The following is a 21,031-nucleotide window of genomic DNA, read 5'->3' on the forward strand; positions in this document are numbered from 1 at the left end:
TAAACAGACAGCCGTAATGAAAACAATATCAACTACGAGTAGTAACAAGTGTACAAGAGAGACAAATGCACACGGTGTACAAAAGAAACAAATGCGGTGCACACGGTGCACTCACTCAGTCACGTAGCAGATGCCTTTGTGATTGACCACCAACTGAATTCTGTCCACTTAGTGCGCTCAATGATTAGTCATTATAACAGGTGTGTGTGTGTGTGTGCTTCTCATGATCAAATACACACAGCCTGAGAGGCATTAGCAGAGATGGATGGCTGCAAGGTGTTTAGCAGAACAAGAGCTATTTCACTCAGAGATAAATTACACCTATTTTCTCTCTCTCCCTCTCTCTCAGCTTGTCTTTCATGAGCTGCTCTTCTCTTTCTCTGTGTGTCATCTCTCACTCTTTCCGAAGTCTGTTGTGTCTTCAGAAGTGTTTTTGAAAATTGAATTAACAAGCACTCCTGGAGACATGGGGAATGTGTCATCTTTCACACATATTTCAGTCACCTTGGTTTCTCTCTCTCACTCCGTCTGCCCCCCCCTCTCTCACTCGCTTTCTCCTCCTTTCATCTTGAGAGCTTTGGAAGTAGTGATCATCCTCTCTTGTAATTTCAACTTTATCTTCTCTGTGATTACATATAAACAAACATACTGTAGCTCTTCTTATCTCTGCTGGCTGCTGTTGGATGTGTCTCCGACTCCGACACTGACTCAGATCTGGGTCAGTGGATGGGATCTGATGCAGCTGGTCAGCACTTTGGCTGTTTAATATGTTAGGAAAGAAATACACACACATGTGTGGGCGCATTGAGACAGGCAGGCAGACAAACAAACAGACAGCCACAGTGAAATAATATGTGTGCCTATGTGTGTGTGTGTGTGTCTATGTGTGTGTGTGTGTGCGTGTGTGTGTGTGTGTGTGTGTGTGTGTGTGAGGGTTTGTGTGCACATCTGTATACAGTATGTGAGAGCATCTGTGCCTATATGTGTGTTTGTCTAATATAGCATTGATGTGATTTAAAGGTAATGATGTGGAACAATTGAAGGCTGGAGAGACTCTAGAGAGCTGAAGTGTTCCCACTCTGACTCATGGATATTCATCCACACAGCAGCAACCTCCACAGATCATCAAGAACAATGGGGCTCTCGCTGAACGATCTCGTTGATCTCCAGCTGGTTAGAAAAATGCCATGATGAAAAAGTCCCAAACAAGAGAATTCAAATGCAGCCTATTTGACACTCCTGTTTTTATGACTTATTCTAATATTATAATTATATTCAAAACAGAAAATGTTGTTTTCTTAGTCACATTCAGTTTGTAATGGTATTCATGATGATGAATGAATGAATGAACGAATGAATGAAAAAATGAATGAATGAATAATTAACTAGATGTACCGCAGAGCGGTACGAAATATGACCGCCGCCCTGGGGGTCGTTTCTAGAAAAGTTAGCAACGACATTGCTCAACCACCATGGTACGACGCAACTTGCGACCAAACAACGACATTGTTACACCTGTTTCCAGAAAGCATCGTACCTGTGTCTCAATTCGCTACCTCCGACGTTCGAACAATGTAGTTCCAACAATGTTGTTGATAATGCAGCGATAGATATCATTGGTGGAAACAGTGGCAACGTGTAATACCCCACCCCTTGAAAATTCTCTGGCTCAGCCTATGTTGACATTTTTCTCATTTAAACCGAGTGATTAATGCTGGCATTGTCATTATCATCTGCAAAAATCTAAACTTATTAATTGCAAGTATATAAAACATTTTACTGAAGCCGACCAATAGGCCAACCCAGTCTCACGTCTGAACGTGTCACTGTCACGTTAATTAATCTATTGGGACGTGTTGTGTAACACGTTTCCTTGTTAAAAAACGTGTTGAGCAAAACGTAATTATCGTGTTACTATCACGTTGTATTTCGCTTTCAACGAGCCAACAGAACCACGTCATCTGTCAAAAAAGCCTGACCTCACAAAATGGGGAGAATGTTATTTGATGCTTTTGACGTGCAGTTTCACACTCTTAAGCCTGTTTTGAGTTGTGGATTAGAAGGAGCCACCTTCTGGCTAGCAGTTTGAGAAGCCTGAACCCCAGAATCCAGAAACAATAACCGAGCAGGGACGGAGAAAAAAGAAGAATCCAAATGGGAAATGAGGTGAGCCTTGCTACTGCCGCTAGCATGATTATTTTGCTAGCAATTGAGCAAAACATTTTAAAGTTGATTTAACATGAAATAGTAGCCTATGCATGGGCAATACTGTGAATTCAGAGTAGGCTTGCACAACTTATAATTTAGCTAACGTGCATGATGTAATGTTACATTAATCTGTAAAACAGCTGTTGTCTGTGTAAATTAGCGTAATATTGTTAGTGTGGGCTACAGCTAACAGCTGGGAGGTAGCCTATCAGCCAGGCATGTATAATCGATAATCATGATGAACGTGAATAGATTTCGTTGCGAAACGGGCATTGTTTTAGGCCACATATCAGGTATAAAACAATTGTATTTTGATACAGCAGTTCTCCGGATGTTAGATATTCACTTATAATATAATATTGTATTTCTTTAACCTGATTAAGAGAGGGGTTTAATTCAATATAGAATTGCAATGTGTGTGGCCCATAATATTAGAGATTAGATTAAGCTAGATTTAGATTAGATTCAACTTTATTGTAATTTAAAAGAGTAGGCTACAAATACAGAGCCAATGAAATGCAGTTGACATCCAACCAGAAGTGCAAAGAAGCAGTTATGTAGACGATCAAGATTAATTATGTACAACAGTTAAATACATAGGCAAGTTTTCCAGATGACGTGTACAGTGACAGAAATAGCCTATACAGTGAATATGGAATGTGTGTCTAGCCTATAACAAAACAAATTGATAATAATACATAATAATGATAATAGCAGTAATTACAGTAGGCCACTCGCACTGTTGTTGGTGACGTGTCTGTTTCCTATTGTTCCATGCCACTCTCCTACTGTCTCCTTTACTGTCCTGCGCCACTCGCCTACTATATTTTGCCTCTTGCCTACTGTCCAGCACCATTCGTCTACCGTCTCCTATGCTGACCCACGCCATTCACCTACTGTTTCCTAACTGTCCCATGCCACAAACTGTAACATTAAGCTGACACAATCTTGCTGCACGGTTACTTATCTGCATGCAATCACTATTGCCAGCTGTTATGAGTAAACATTATATTGGGACACCAATATATTTCTGATTCATGGGCAGTGTATTTGCTACTGAAGAAAAGGAGAACACATAGTAATTGTTCTTGGATGGGTATTTAGAGTAAGGTTTCTATTGATCTTTTTCAGATAAGGCCTCTTCATTTTCAACTGTGAAGGATCTACATGGACTTGGTCTGGATAGCCTTTCCTGTTTTGATGAGCCAGTCGGTATGTATTAGACATTCTTTAGGATAAAAGGAGCCATATGTTATCAAAAATTCTACACCCATATGTAGAAAAGCTTTGTTGCTGTTTGTTATTGTTGTTGTTGAAAACTACGTTGAATGCAAAAAGATACATATGTCCCTTGGGAGGAGAGGGATGAGTGTGGATGGTTGAATTGTCCAACAGGCGAAAAATTTATGATTGTGTATGATTGTGTTTATGTCTGTATATGATTTTTTGTACTTGTTCCATTTTAAGTATGCTTATATACTTTACGCCATGGTGGTCTAAATTGTCTTTATTGCCACTTGCAGGGTCTAGAGGAAAAACCCTATATGAGCCCCAGGGTGAGTAGTGTATAATTATTTTATCCCAAGCTTGATTTTCGTAGAAAGGTGTTCAAACCAAAATCAAACCAAAATCTTCTAAAATAATAGATAGATAGATTTATTATTTGTCCTTTCAGAAAATTGTTCTGCGCCATACAGTAGACAGTTAGACAAGACTGAATACAAGACGGAATATAGACCAGAATTTCCCTCACCGCAACCGCCCCCACCCTACCACACCCCCACACATACTCAACATCAGGGCAGAAGGCACAGACCCCACTACACATGTATAGAATGATAAAGTGCAGTTGTGCATACTGTGATAGTCCAGCTGGAAAGAAAGTGCATGGTCCTGCAGGTAACGTCTTGTTCATCAATATAATGCTAGTTGGAATGAATTACCAACTGGCTCAATTTGTTTGGAAAGAAGGTAGCCTGAACCTGGTGTATGGGATGTGACATATCTCTATTAATTGCATGACCTTTCATCAACACCCTTCTTTCACAGGTCGTAGCAATACTGTCTAGTTTTTGCCCCTCAACCTTGCTGGCCATGTTAACTATCTTGCTCAGTTTGTTTTCTTTTTGGTCACTGACAAAGAGAAATACCAGGTAACACAACAAAAAAATAGCATGCTCTCCACAAATGAATGATAGAAAAGTAACATATCTCTATCCACTCTAAATTGTCTTAGTTTGCACATAAAATGCAGCCTCTGCAGCCCCTTTTTATAGATGGTGTTGGTATTACTGTCCCATTGCAACTTATTATCTATTATTGTGCCTAAGTACTTGTACTCGACTACAATCACAACATCCTCACCATTTTTAACCATACACTGGGGGGGCTGGCTCCCAGTTCTGTACTGTAGTCTATTATTATTTGCTTTGTTTTCTGTATATTTAGAAGAAGACAGCTGGACCTACACCATTTCGCGAATTGATCCACCCAGGCCCTGTAGTTGGTCTCCTCGCTATTCTGTATTAAGCCCACTATTGCTGTGTCATCTGCAGATTTTATGAGGTATGAAAACGCTCGAAAAACGCCGAAGAGCCCCGTATAAGAGCCCCAGTGTGATAGGCTGGTTGCTGTCATGTGACACACGCCACCACAAGAAAGTGGAAACGCATCGTAGAGCTGGCCGTGTGGGGTAAGGTAAGTTAAACTACGTAAATTTAGTAAATAATAATAATAATGTTGTTGTTTTTTGTTGTTTCGAACAAAATATAGAGATAGTTATCCTGACTAAAACTCCTTTATGCTGTAAAACAACTAGAATCACGCGAAATTAGTGCAATTTCTTAGTCAATGTCTTATCGAAATGAATGCGATGGTGATACAATCCTGCTTTTCAATTAGTTGACATGGTGTTTGACATTAAATTATAATGAGGTCAGTTTCATGTAATAAGCTATTTGTTTCTTTGGGTCTGGGTAATTGAAATGAGCAATTTCTTAGTACAATTCAATGTCTTATAATGGTAAAAGACGTGGACAAATACGTGATAATTAGCCAAATAAATCATTGTTCACGACACGTTATGGTTAAATTATCAGAATGAGTGTGATGGTGATACAATCCTGCTTTTCAATTAGTTGAGATGGTCTTTGACATTAAATTATAAGCAGGTCAGTTTCACGTAATAAGCTATTTGTTTCTTTGGGTCTGGGTAATTCATGTGACAAAAAATTCTGTTATAGGCTACTACCGTTTTTCAGAAAAACAAAGCAGTACAACATTTCTATCTCCAAAATAATGCATTGTACGCATGTGTGTACTACGTAGTGCATGCAGCTTTTAATGTCCAAAGTAGCCTATACTGATTTTCCTGCATAAGAACTACAAATACTCCTCCAAAACTACAGTCTTGACACTTGAAGTTGTGGAGTTATATTTTAGTAGCCTATTCTATAATTGCATAAATACCCACATCGGTATTACCCTTGTCTCACCTGTATACAACATATGTCTATGAATTGCAGTAGTGATCAAATGAAAAAGGAAAGAAAGGTGTCCTGATGTGTTGTTTAGGGATGGTCCTGCAATGTTTTCTCGACATATCTTTATGTCTTTTTTTCTCCCCTCTACTTATGTTTTCACAGATCCTTGCTCCTGATATCCTGATGTATGGATTGCACTTCATTATATGACTCCAACAGAACACTCACAGAAAGGAGAGTGGTGTCAAACTACAAGACAGCCAGCATGTAAGCAAGGCCTTGATTGTCCTTGTTTGGCTACTCATTTGTCTACTTCCTGAAGAGGCTGAAGCATGCTGGCCTTGACACCTCAGTCCTTGCTTCCATTAACAGCTGTGTTATGGAGTGCATCCTCACATCATGGTCTACTGCAGCGGTGGATACAGAGGACAATTGGCAGGTATTTTACATCACTTTTACATTACTTTTACTGTGATTTTGCTAGATATGGTTGTCGCTGTGCTAAATATAGGCCCATATTGTAGATCGAGAAACGCATTGTACAGCTGATACATCTTGGGCTATACTATTAAGGGACAGCTGAATTGACCACCTAAATCATATATTTTCTGAAAGCCTATAGCCTCTAGATGTCAATTAATATACATTAAGACATGCCCAAACTTCCTACTGACTTTGGTGCATCATAAGGCGTACATAGGCCAATATTGTAGATCGAGAAACGCATTGTACAGCTGATACATCTTGGGCTATACTGTTAAGGGACAGCTGAATTGACCACCTAAACCTTATATTTTCTGAAAGCAAATAGCCTCTAGATGTCAATTAATATACATTAAGACATGTCCCACCTTCCTACTGACTTTGGTGCATCATAAGGCGTACATAGGCCCATATTGTAGATCGAGAAACGCATTGTACAGCTGATACATCTTGGGCTATACTATTAAGGGACAGCTGAATTGACCACCTAAACCATATATTTTCTGAAAGCCTATAGCCTCTAGATGTCAATTAATATACATTAAGACATGCCCCACCTTCCTACTGACTTTGGTGCATCATAAGGTGTACATAGGCCCATATTGTAGATCGAGAAACGCATTGTACAGCTGATCCATCTTAGGCTATACTATTAAGGGACAGCTGAATTGACCACCTAAACCATATATTTTCTGAAAGCAAATAGCCTCTAGATGTCAATTAATATACATTAAGACATGTCCCACCTTCCTACTGACTTTGGTGCATCATAAGGCGTACATAGGCCCATATTGTAGATCGAGAAACGCATTGTACAGCGGATACATCTTGGGCTATACTATTAAGGGACAGCTGAATTGACCACCTAAATCATATATTTTCTGAAAGCCTATAGCCTCTAGATGTCAATTAATATACATTAAGACATGCCCCAACTTCCTACTGACTTTGGTGCATCATAAGGCATACATAGGCCCATATTGTAGATCGAGAAACGCATTGTACAGCTGATACATCTTGGGCTATACTGTTAAGGAACAGCTGAATTGACCACCTAAACCATATATTTTCTGAAAGCAAATAGCCTCTAGATGTCAATTAATATACATTAAGACATGTCCCACCTTCCTACTGACTTTGGTGCATCATAAGGCGTACATAGGCCCATATTGTAGATCGAGAAACGCATTGTACAGCTGATACATCTTGGGCTATACTATTAAGGGACAGCTGAATTGACCACCTAAACCATATATTTTCTGAAAGCCTATAGCCTCTAGATGTCAATTAATATACATTAAGACATGCCCCACCTTCCTACTGACTTTGGTGCATCATAAGGCGTACATAGGCCCATATTGTAGATCAAGAAACGCATTGTACAGCTGATCCATCTTAGGCTATACTATTAAGGGACAGCTGAATTGACCACCTAAACCATATATTTTCTGAAAGCAAATAGCCTCTAGATGTCAATTAATATACATTAATACATGTCCCACCTTCCTACTGACTTTGGTGCATCATAAGGCGTACATAGGCCCATATTGTAGATCGAGAAACGCATTGTACAGCGGATACATCTTGGGCTATACTATTAAGGGACAGCTGAATTGACCACCTAAACCATATATTTTCTGAAAGCCTATAGCCTCTAGATGTCAATTAATATACATTAAGACATGCCCCAACTTCCTACTGACTTTGGTGCATCATAAGGCATACATAGGCCCATATTGTAGATCGAGAAACGCATTGTACAGCTGATACATCTTGGGCTATACTGTTAAGGAACAGCTGAATTGACCACCTAAACCATATATTTTCTGAAAGCAAATAGCCTCTAGATGTCAATTAATATACATTAAGACATGTCCCACCTTCCTACTGACTTTGGTGCATCATAAGGCGTACATAGGCCCATATTGTAGATCGAGAAACGCATTGTACAGCTGATACATCTTGGGCTATACTATTAAGGGACAGCTGAATTGACCACCTAAACCATATATTTTCTGAAAGCCTATAGCCTCTAGATGTCAATTAATATACATTAAGACATGCCCCACCTTCCTACTGACTTTGGTGCATCATAAGGCGTACATAGGCCCATAATGTAGATCGAGAAACGCATTTTACAGTTGAAACATCTAGGGCTATAATATTAAGGGACAGCTGAATTGACCACCTAAACCATATACTGTATTTTCTGAAAGCCTATAGCCTCTAGATGTCAATTAATATACATTAAGACATGTCCCACCTTTCTACTGACTTTGACAATACAAAATAGTGTCATGTATACATTTATGTCCTCCAAAGTTTGCAGGAAGGTGGGCCATGTACTAGTCTGTTAACTCACATGTACAAGTGACAGGCTTTAAGAAAATATATGGTTTGCATGGCTGAAACTGCTTTGCCTTTGTGTTGGAGCTCAAAATGTTCTAAACATATCTTAAATTTCTCTCTTCTACTTATGTTTTCACAGATCCTCGCTCCTGATATCCTGATGTATGCATTCCATTTCATTATATGACTCCAACAGGACACCTACACAAAGGAGCTGTTAAAGCAGTGTCTTTCTTCAAACAACAAGACAGCGAGCATGTAAACAAGGCCTTGTTTGTCCACTTCCTGAAGGGGCTGAAGCATGCTGGCCTTGACACCTCAGTCCTTGCTTCCATTTACAGCTGTGTTGTGGAGCGCATTCTCACATCCTATGAAAGTGGTTTAGAGTAATATAAATTAGATATAAATATGGGCAGTGTATTAACACAACATATGAGAAAAACAGAATAAATATGGATATTCAGTATGAACCATATAGACAGATATGTGCAGTGTGGTAACAGTACCATTGTAGTGCAGAAACAGTAACATTATAAGAGTAGTAAGAAGTGTATGTTCAGGATGGATAGCATGAAGAGAAGTAGAATATGGTTATGTATAATTGTAATTACAGTATGTGCATTTGTAAATAAATAACACTATGGGTGGAATAGGGTATTTGGGGGCTTAGTTGATTGGTTGTCACCAGGATACAGAGCTACAGTCCAGTCGGGTGACAGCCACAGAAAAGAAGCTTCCTCTGAACCTGCTGGTTCGGGTGCAGAGAGACCTGTAAATAATAATAATAATAATAATAATAATAAAGACAATAATATTTTTCAAGACCATAGAGAATGCTGTTGCAGTACTCCAGTCTTGAGGCGATGAGGGCATGGACGAGAATGATGCATTGTTGAGCTGTCTGGTTACAGTAACACAAGACCCATCCTGTCAGACTAGGCCAGAAGTCCCGTCACCGGAATGATGTAGAGGACTTTGAGACAGTCATGTGGCGCCTATGACCAATGGTCACAATACAGAGGACACCTGTCCAGTCAATGAGCAGTGCTTGACAAACATCATGTGTAGAAGACCCATTTTGCAAAACGATGTAGACACCCATCTATTCTCAGGAGCAGTCCTTCTATAACGGGCAGCAACAACTGCAGAAAAATCCCCGGGCTTTGCCTTGCTCCTTCCTGGCCTGTGCCTTGCTCCTTCCTGGCATGTCTTTCTGCTTTGGTGATGAGCCTGATAACAGCTGACAACCTGGAAATTAGAAATAGAGATAAAACAAGTGTACAAAGAAAGAAACTACAATCTCAGTGTTTCTCTTGACATGTTCAAACATACTGATGACTATAAAGTCCACTTATAAAATGCAGGTCTATGCCTTTAATATAGTGCGCAAAAGTATTTAAAGAGGGTGGACCAAGTCCTAGTATGGTTTAGGTGGTTGAATCAGCTGTCCCTTAATAGTGTACGCCAAATTGTATTAACTGAACAATTTGTTTCTCCATCTACAATATGGGCCTATGTATGCTTTATGATATGCCAGAGTAAGTAGGAAGGTGGGAAATGTCTTAATTAATATTAATTGACATCTAGAGGCTATGGGTTTTCACAAAATATGTGGTTTAGGTGGTCAATTCAGCTGTCCCTTAATACACTAGCACATGGCCCACCTTCCTGCAAACGTTGGAGGACATAAATGAATACATGGCACTATTTTGTATATTGGCAAATGAATGGGGCATATGATAGGTTTTGAGCTCCAACATAAAGGCAAAGCAGTTTCAGCCATGCAAACCATATATTTTCTTAAAGCTTGTCACTTATACATGTGAGTTAACATAATACATTAGCACATGGTCCACCTTCCTGCAAACGCCTTATGATGCACCAAAGTCAGTAGGAAGGTGGGACATGTCTTAATGTATATTAATTGACATCTAGAGGCTATAGGCTTTCAGAAAATATATGGTTTAGGTGGTCAATTCAGCTGTCCCTTAATAGTATAGCCCAAGATGTATCCGCTGTACAATGCGTTTCTCGATCTACAATATGGGCCTATGTATGCCTTATGATGCACCAAAGTCAGTAGGAAGTTGGGGCATGTCTTAATGTATATTAATTGACATCTAGAGGCTATAGGCTTTCAGAAAATATATGGTTTAGGTGGTCAATTCAGCTGTCCCTTAACAGTATAGCCCAAGATGTATCAGCTGTACAATGCGTTTCTCGATCTACAATATGGGCCTATGTATGCCTTATGATGCACCAAAGTCAGTAGGAAGTTGGGGCATGTCTTAATGTATATTAATTGACATCTAGAGGCTATAGGCTTTCAGAAAATATATGGTTTAGGTAGTCAATTCAGCTGTCCTTTAATGGTATAGCCCAAGATGTATCCGCTGTACAATGCGTTTCTCGATCTACAATATGGGCCTATGTACGCCTTATGATGCACCAAAGTCAGTAGGAAGGTGGGACATGTCTTAATGTATATTAATTGACTTCTAGAGGCTATTTGCTTTCAGAAAATATATGGTTTAGGTGGTCAATTCAGCTGTCCCTTAATAGTATAGCCCAAGATGTATCAGTTGTACAGTCGGTTTCTCGATCTACAATATGGGCCTATATTCAGCACAGCGACAACCATATCTAGCAAAATCACAGTAAAAGTAATGTAAAAGTGATGTAAAATACCTGCCAATTGTCCTCTGTATCCACCGCTGCAGTAGACCATGATGTGAGGATGCACTCCATAACACAGCTGTTAATGGAAGCAAGGACTGAGGTGTCAAGGCCATCATGCTTCAGCCTCTTCAGGAAGTAGACAAATGAGTAGCCAAACAAGGACAAACAAGGCCTTGCTTACATGCTGGCTGTCTTGTAGTTTGACACCACTCTCCTTTCTGTGAGTGTTCTGTTAGAGTCATATAATGAAGTGCAACCCATACATCAGGATAGGAGCAAGGATCTGTGAAAACATAAGTAGAGGGGAGAAAAAAAAGACATAAAAATATGTCGAGAAAACATTGCAGGACCATCCCTAAACAACACATCAGGACACCTTTCTTTCCTTTTTCATTTGATCACTACTGCAATTCATAGACATATGTTGTATACAGGTGAGACAAGGGTAAAACTGATGTGGGTATTTATTCTATTATAGAATAGGCTACTAAAATATAACTCCACAACTTCAAGTGTCAAGACTGTAGTTTTGGAGGAGTATTTGTAGTTCTTATGCAGGAAAATCAGTATAGGCTACTTTGGACATTAAAAGCTGCATGCACTACGTAGTACACACATGCGTACAATGCATTATTTTGGAGATAGAAATGTTGTTGTACTGCTTTGTTTTTCAGAAAAACGGTAGAAGCCTATAACAGAATTTTTTGTCACATGAATTACCCAGACCCAAAGAAACAAATAGCTTATTATGTGAAACTGACCTGCTTATAATTTAATGTCAAACACCATCTCAACTAATTGAAAAGCAGGATTGCATCACAATCGCACTCATTCCGATAATTTAACCATAACGTGGAGAGCATGCTACTTTTTTGTTGTGTTACCTGGTATTTCTCTTTGTCAGTGACAAAAAAAAACAAGATAGTTAACATGGCCAGCAATGTTGAGGGGAAAAAACTAGACAGTATTGCTACGACCTGTGAAAGAAGGGTGTTGAAGAAAGGTCATGCAATTAATAGAGATATGTCACATCCCATACACCAGGCATATGAGGTGTTGCCATCAGGGAAGTTCAGGCTACCTTCTTTCCAAACAAATTGAGCCAGTAGGTAATTCATTCCAACTAGCATTACATTGTTGAACAAGACGTTACCTGCAGGACCATGCACTTTTTTTCCAGCTGGACTATCACAGTATGCACAACTGCACTTTATCATTCTATACATGTGTAGTGGAGTCTATGCCTTCTGTCCTGGGGCCGTATTCACAAAGCCTTTTATCTTACCACTAGGAGTACTCCTAAATCGCACTAAAAGATTTTAGCTAGGAGTTTTCTCTTAAAAGTTATTCACAAAGCCTTTCAGACCTACTCTTAGTAAGGAAAAATGGCAACTCCTAAACTAAGAGTGAGTCTTCGTTGCTATGGATGACGTCATTACTCATGCACGAGCTTGACTGAAGTGACCACCTTGATTGGCTGATGATTGTAACGCGGGAATGATTCCAAACACCTCCCTTACGATGATGAGTGACAGGTGACAGGTCTGAGAATGCGTGCGCTACACAAGTAGCTCGAAGGACGGAAGATGATGAATAATTGAATAAAAAGGCCTAGCCTAAATGAATAAAGAGTAAGGCAAAACAAATAGCCTACAGTAGTAGCCTAATGAAACATACGGACTGATGCAGTATCTTTTGCAACATTATTGAATGTCACATATGCCTACGTTTGCAAAGAAGAGACCATTTTAATTTGATTCACAATGAAACGTTACATTTAATTTACATGTTAACAATGAGTAGTTTTGGTTGTTGTTGGTGGCGTTATTGCATCCCTTTTATGAATGCAAAATTGTTCCCTCGCGATTGGAAGCTCCTGTTGCCGCATAGGCGACGCATTTCAAAACATCGCAACGTGAAATGCCACAAAAAGCTGTTTGTGAATAGGTCTTAGTGAGTTAGGAGTCCTCTCGACTACTTTTAAGCTGTCCCAGACTTAGGTGCTACTTTTAGGTCTAAAATGCTTTGTGAATTACTTTTAGTGAAAGAAATTAGGAGTCCTAAAGTTAGGAGTGACACGCCCATTATTTTTAGGAGTTGCTCCTAAATTCGCCACTTAGGAGCTACTTTTAGCCTTAAAATTCTTTGTGAATACGGCCCCAGATGTTGTGTATGTGTGGGGGTGTGGTAGGGTGGGGGCGGTTGGGGTGAGGGAAATTCTGGTCTATATTCCGTCTTGTATTCAGTCTTGTCTAACTGTCTACTGTATGGCGCAGAACAATTTTCCGAAAGGACAAATAATAAATCTATCTATCTATCTATCTATCTATCTATTATTTTAGAAGATTTTGGTTTGACTTTGGTTTGAACACCTTTCTACGAAAATCAAGCTTGGGATAAAGTAATTATACACTACTCACCCTGGGGCTCATATAGGGTTTTTCCTCTAGACCCTGCAAGTGGCAATAAAGACAATTTAGACCACCATGGCGTAAAGTATATAAGCATGCTTAAAATGCAACAAGTACAAAAAAATCATATACAGACACAAACACAATCATACACAATCAGATTTTTATGCCTGTTGGACAATTCAACCATCCACACTCATCCCTCTCCTCTCAAGGGACATATGTATCTCTTTGCATTCAACATAGTTTTCAACAACAACAATAACAAACAGCAACAAAGCTTTTCTACATATGGGTGTAGAATTTTTGATAACATATGGCTCCTTTTATCCTAAAGAATGTCTAATACATACCGACTGGCTCATCAAAACAGGAAAGGCTATCCAGACCAAGTCCATGTAGATCCTTCACAGTTGAAAATGAAGAGGCCTTATCTGAAAAAGATCAATAGAAACCTTACTCTAAATACCCATCCAAGAACAATTACTATGTGTTCTCCTTTTCTTCAGTAGCAAATACACTGCCCATGAATCAGAAATATATTGGTGTCCCAATATAATGTTTACTCATAACAGCTGGCAATAGTGATTGCATGCAGATAAGTAACCGTGCAGCAAGATTGTGTCAGCTTAATGTTACAGTTTGTGGCATGGGACAGTTAGGAAACAGTAGGTGAATGGCGTGGGTCAGCATAGGAGACGGTAGACGAATGGTGCTGGACAGTAGGCAAGAGGCAAAATATAGTAGGCGAGTGGCGCAGGACAGTAAAGGAGACAGTAGGAGAGTGGCATGGAACAATAGGAAACAGACACGTCACCAACAACAGTGCGAGTGGCCTACTGTAATTACTGCTATTATCATTATTACTGTATGTATTACTATCAATTTGTTTTGTTATAGGCTAGACACACATTCCATATTCACTGTATAGGCTATTTCTGTCTCTGTACACATGTCATCTGGAAAACTTGCCTATTTATCTAACTACACTTCTGGTTGGATGTCAACTGCATTTCATTGGCTCTGTACCTGTAGCCTACTCTTTTAAATTACAATAAAGTTGAATCTAATCTAAATCTAGCCTAATCTAATATCTATATTATTATCTAATATAATACTACACACATTGCAATTATCTATTGAATTAAACCCCTCTCTTAATCAGGTTAAAGAAATACAATATTATATTATAATATAAGTGAATATCTAACATCTGGAGAACTGCTGTATCAGAATACAATTGTTTTATACCTGATATGTGGCCTATAACAATGCGCGTTTTCCCAACGAAATCTATTCACGTTCATCATGATTATCGATTATACATGCCTGGCTGATAGGCCCAGCTGTTAGCTGTAGCCCACACTAACAATATTACGCTAATTTACACAGACAACAGCTGTTTTACAGATTAATGTAACATTACATCATGCACGTTAGCTAAATTATAAGTTGTGCAAGCCTACTCTGAATTCACAGTATTGCCCATGCATAGGCTACTATTTCATGTTAAATCAACTTTAAAATGTTTTGCTCAATTGCTAGCAAAATAATCATGCTAGCGGCAGTAGCAAGGCTCACCTCATTTCCCATTTGGATTCTTCTTTTTTCTCCGTCCCTGCTCGGTTATTGTTTCTGGATTCTGGGGTTCAGGCTTCTCAAACTGCTAGCCAGAAGGTGGCTCCTTCTAATCCACAACTCAAAACAGGCTTAAGAGTGTGAAACTGCACGTCAAAAGCATCAAATAACATTCTCCCCATTTTGTGAGGTCAGGCTTTTTTGACAGATGACGTGGTTCTGTTGGCTCGTTGAAAGCGAAATACAACGTGATAGTAACACGATAATTACGTTTTGCTCAACACGTTTTTTAACAAGGAAACGTGTTACACAACACGTCCCAATAGATTAATTAACGTGACAGTGACACGTTCAGACGTGAGACTGGGTTGAATAGGCCTATGTGCCATTATTTGTGTTAAATATCTATGTTGGAAAAAATATATAGCCTGGACGAATGTCTGGGTATCCCATAGATTATTAAATGTCCCGTGGCTTAACGGCAGCGCATCGGTGCACTGCGCGCTCGGCCGGAGTTCGCATCCTATTTCTTCTTTTCATCTCTGAGTAAGTAGTAGGCCTACGAGACAATAGGTTTTGACCATACATATTTATGTATATAATTACTCTACATCGAGAGACCATAGGTACAATATATCAGTCAAAAACAATTGAATCTACGTGTCACACCAGTTCACCTGCAGGTAGCGAGAAGCAAGAGGAAAATCTCACATCAGAAAATCGAACCTACAACGTTGGGTTAATAAGTCATCTGCTTTAGCCACTACACCATTTAGCACTGCTGATGTAAGGGTCTGTGAAGATTATAATACTAAAAGCAAGGCAATACTTAAATTAACATAAATAGCAAGAATGACCCAAGTAGGGGAGTCAGTATCTTAATCAAAATTAAGGTACAGGATAGATCAATCATTGAGTCACGAGATAAACATCCACTTCGCAAATTTTGGTTAGGCGGTTGTGATTTTTGGTTAGGCGCTCCGGACACCAACAGGAACTACCAAGGAACGACACAAGTGCGACTGCCTAGGGGCAGTAGTTCAAACGACCAAACTTTGCGTCCTTTTTTGCGATTGAGAGTTCGAACTACCTTTTCTAGAAACACCAAATCCAAGAACGATGGAGCGTACTACCAAGGTTGCGACGCAAGTTAGCAAACGATGCTTTCTAGAAACGACCCCCAGTCCAGCACATTTTTTCCACAAAAAGAAATCACGCTGAAAGGCCTATATGATTCTAACTGTCTCACTAAATTGCATTATCCACACTCAATTCTTGGTATCTGCTAGACAACAAGTACCAAAACATGATTAGTTCATAGATTTCACATGTAAAATTAATATTATACAACCCCACCTCCATCTTGCCTGTTCATAATTCTGAGAAATTCTTGATTGTTTGTGTTATGTTTATGTTATGTGTGTGGGTTTGTGTGTATGTGAGTGTGTGTGTGGGTGTGTGTGTGTGCGTGCTTGTGTGTGTGCCTGCGTATGTGCCTGTGCATGCAAGCGTACATATGTCTACTGTGTGAGTATGTGTCATACGTATGATTACTGTGAATGTATGTGTGTGTGTGTGTGTATCTGTTTGTGCACATGTGTGCACATGAAATGGGTTAACATGACCCCTGGAGGCAAACATATGGAAAAAAATGGTCATCCTAGGCATCCTACAGTTCTCAAGATATTCACAGAGAACTGTGTCTGCCTTACCCACCTTTCGGGGGGTCCAGTCCAGCGGGGGGGCTACAGATCAAAACGAAAAATGACGGTTCCATGCTATCCATGTGGGGGTACATGCCCACCAATTTTTGTGTACCCCGGTCTTTCAGTGTCCCGGGAATCCTTGTTGGTGTACGTCACTAAATGAACACATAAATTATTTTATTGTAAGGCCCCCCATGAACGAAAGTACACAAAACTTGGCATGCATTCGGAGGGTGTCATAATGATCCTACACTTTTAATTTCGTGCAGTTTTGACCTTGTCAGCCAGAGATATTGTGATGAAAACACCTAATTTTTTGCTTTTTAATTTTTAACTAGGTGGCGCTATACATGAAATAAGTGGTAATGGGATGGGTTGACATGCCCCCTTAAGACCAACATACATAAAAAAGGTGGACCTCCTAGGCCCTACGGTTCTCGAGATATTCACAGAAAACTGTCTCCGGCCACCTACAGGCCAGTTGGTGTATAGTAACATAAATTAATTTATTGTGTGGCCCCCCATGAACGGAATTCCACAAAACTTGGCGTGCATACAGATGGTGTCATAATGATCCTACACTTCCAATTTCGTGCAGTTTTGATAGTTTTAGGTGTTAGGTCACAGATACCTTCAATTACAACACCTCATTTTTACTTTTTTGTGTTTAACTAGGTGGCGCTATACATGAAATGAGTGGTTATGGAATGGGTTGACATGGCCCCTTGAGATCAACATACTCCTAAACCCTACGGTTTTCGAGATATTCACAGAAAACTGTGTCTGCCCTACCCTCCTTTCGGGGGATCCAGTCCAGCGGGGGGGGCCACAGATCAAAACGAAAAACGATGGTTCCATGCTATCCATGTGGGGTTACATGCCCACCAACTTTCGTGTACCCCGGTCTTTCAGTGTCCCGGGACTCATTGACGGAAATTTGGGCATGCAAAAAAGAAAAAAAAAAAAATTCTGACTAAACCTATATGACCGCCGCTTCGCTGTGCGGCGGTCATAATTAATGCAAAACGTGATTTTTGGGTCATAGTGAAAGGAAGAGAGAAAAAAGAAATATATTACATTAGATATTACTCGGTGCCTGCTACACACACACACACACACACACACACACTAACACACATCTTGTTAGAGCATCATTTGGCACAGTGCTGGTAGGGCAGGTGAGAGAAAAAAAAAGGGAATGCTAAGAGGAGAGAAAGGACAGGAAACAGCATCTGTTCATCTGAGCACAATGACTCCCACTGTCAGAAGCTCACTCCATCTTTCTCTCTTATCCCTCCTCCCTGTCATCTATTTTCTTCTCTCTCTCTCTTTTCTCTCATCTCTTGTTTTATCCTTTCTCCGCTTCCTCCGTTGATCAGTCTCTTTCTCTATTTCACTATTTCACTCCTCTACCCACATACACACACACACCACTCCCTCTCATCACACACTCTCTGTGTGAATCAGAACCCTTTCGAACTCAACTGCTGTCAGTTGGAGTGTGCTGTGCCTTCTATCCCACTGGCTTGTGTGTAAGTGCTGCTGCCCGGAGCAAGCCTGAGACTGGGTGTGCTGCTGTCACTCCTCAGAGTACCACTCACAGTCTCATATAGTGCTCACTTCCTGACCATTTGTAGTGCTCACTTCCTGACCCTTTGAAGGCATGCAGGAGACGCAGACTTGGGTTTCTCACTCTTGCATCAGGCAACCCACTCTTTCCTTTAACCTGCACATATACCGTCATGTGTGTGTGTGTTTTTGTGTGTGTGTGTGCATATATCTTTTCCTATCTGCTGGAATAGCTATGTGCGCTGGAATTAAAAAAGCAGGCAACGTTGGTGGCAGGCAAGGTGTGTCTGCATGTGATTATCTTTATCTGTGATATAAGTCCGACCTATTTTTACACAAGACGGGCTGAAAGGGAGAGTGGATAATTGGTTGCCATATCTCTGATTAATCCTCATGTCCAGTGTGCAAGACTAATGAACTCTGCTGGGGCGAATGAGACACACACACACACACACACACACACACACACAAACACACACACACACACACACACATACACACACACACACACACACACGGTCACACACACACACACACACACACACGGTCACAGACAAACACACACACACACACACGCTCACACAAACACGTGGATGTATGCATGCTCACACTATTAGAATCCTAGTCTAGCAACCAGCGTTACACGTTTAGGAGAAATTACTACATTGCTCAGACTCCCTTATCTGGATGTGTACAGAGGACGTGTCAGTCAGTATGTTTGAGCTTCGCCGATGAATGAGAACAAACACACAAACAAACAAACAAATGAAAACGGGCCCCAAACGAGACAAAACCGTAACTAAACCAAAATAGAATATCGATCAGTGTACAGTTCATGTGTCGCCCGGCAAAGCAGCTGAGAGGTTCACAGCATCGGCCCAGCAGCTGAGTTCTCCAGTTCTCGAAGCCTCTCTCCATTGACCTCTGAAGTTCGCCTACAAAAAAGCTACCATCTTTGCCCATATAAGGAGATCTGGTATCTTGAGATTTTTTCCTATGGGAAAATAGCATGGGGATTTTGAACTACAGTATCACAGCTCTACAGTATCACAACTCTCGCGGGGACAAAAAAGTCTGAAATGCAGACGTTTTCCTGAACACACTTTTGTCCTCTGCCTTCGAGTGGATACCGTGATCTCCAGTACGTTAAGGCGGCACACTTTGATTTTTGCTACCCCAGAGCTAACTTGCAATGCAACTTAATGCAACTTAATGCAATGCAAGTTAGCTCTGGGGTAGCAAAAATCTTTAGTTTTCCGTCTTAACGTACCGAAGATCACAGTACCCACTCGAAGGCAGAGGACAAAAGTGTGTTCAGGAAAACGTCTGCATTTCAGACTTTTTTGTCTTACAGGTGCGATAATTCAAAATCCCCATGTTATTTTCCCATAGGAAAAATCGCCAGAAACCGGATCTCAAAGATGGCGGCTTTTTTGTAGGCTGACTTCAGAGGTCTATTGACTGCCATTCCACAGGTCTTATAGTCAATCACCAATAAGACCAGTAGCTGGCGCCCCTTGTGGATGAAGGATATTTGACAGTGGGCTGTCTGCTCTCGTGCAGGTCTGAACAACCCCCAATACATAACACATACACATACACATACACACAGGCATGATTGTTGAGTTTTCAGAACATGCACCACTAACACCATGTTAAAGGAAAATTCCGGTATTTAGCACTTTGAGTCCCTTTTCTGGTTTGTTTTGGATGATCTAGGGTGGTGGACACCGAAATTTTGACGATTGGTCCTGTCTCGACTTTTCTGACTCGTTTTGAATCGCCTTTGACTACTCAGAGTGGCTGCCAACAGGCATACTCAAACATGTCCTAAAACAACCCTTAACGTTCGTTTTCAAAACTGTGCAACTCACCGAGTGGTTAGTGGTGTTCGTTGATGTTCCAAAACAAGTAGCGTAGCGAAATACAGTTTCTGTTGTGTTTTATTTGCCATTTTGTAAAATCCCATTGATTTCTGTTGGAAGACTCATTGCACGTTGATATTACTGCGCCACCGTCTATGCTTCAGGTTCAAATATTGAGCGGAAGTTTATACGCGGTTGTGAGGTGTCTGAAAAAATAGTTTCACAATAGCAAATAAGACGGCTGGAAATCATACATTGCGCCGATATATTTGATTTTAATAATCAACGAACACCACTATGTGGTGTGCATCTTGCATTGATCAACAGGCTTTAGTGTCACTATGGATTCCAAAAGCTACAGCAGACTTGACTAAGTCACTAGGGGACATATTCCACTAATTACATCTCCTGGCTTCAAATCGATGCTGTCTGACACTGAATGGATGAGGTTGAGGCCATAGACCATGCCTACGCTGGGATGCTGACTGGCTGAAACCCACAGCGGATGTCTGCTTTGACAGAGAGCCATTCTCTGACTCCCACTCACCACTCTGGCCTATTATGAAGTGATTGGATCCCTTGGTCTTTGCGATGTTGCTGCGCAGGGGAGCAAGAGCAGAAACCCACTTGTTTGTTCTTCTGGTATTGAGCAGCTTAGTGAACACACACACACACACACAGCACATGCACACACACACACA

The 21,031-nt window shown here is 40.4% G+C and overlaps 2 long non-coding RNA genes across 2 annotated transcripts; one reads left to right on the forward strand and one right to left on the reverse strand.

The window, feature by feature from the left end:
• Positions 1–1,804: 1,804 nt before the first annotated feature.
• Positions 1,805–8,888, forward strand: LOC143124324 (uncharacterized). Its single transcript, XR_012987022.1, has 5 exons — positions 1,805–2,166; positions 3,340–3,420; positions 3,732–3,764; positions 5,853–6,129; positions 8,662–8,888. It is a non-coding gene; the product is annotated as an uncharacterized LOC143124324 (long non-coding RNA).
• Positions 8,889–9,427: 539 nt separating this feature from the next.
• On the reverse strand, positions 9,428–15,554 carry LOC143124325 (uncharacterized). The gene is made up of 5 exons (XR_012987023.1): positions 15,194–15,554; positions 13,966–14,046; positions 13,622–13,654; positions 11,211–11,484; positions 9,428–9,770 (listed from the first exon to the last, which is right to left on the reverse strand). It is a non-coding gene; the product is annotated as an uncharacterized LOC143124325 (long non-coding RNA).
• Positions 15,555–21,031: the final 5,477 nt, after the last annotated feature.

This window comes from Alosa pseudoharengus, unplaced genomic scaffold, assembly GCF_046254945.1.
Source record: "Alosa pseudoharengus isolate Yale_2024_CS ecotype anadromous, Long Island Sound unplaced genomic scaffold, YU_APseudo_1.1 YU_APseudo_1.1_scf_15, whole genome shotgun sequence".
NCBI lineage: Eukaryota > Metazoa > Chordata > Actinopteri > Clupeiformes > Clupeidae > Alosa > Alosa pseudoharengus.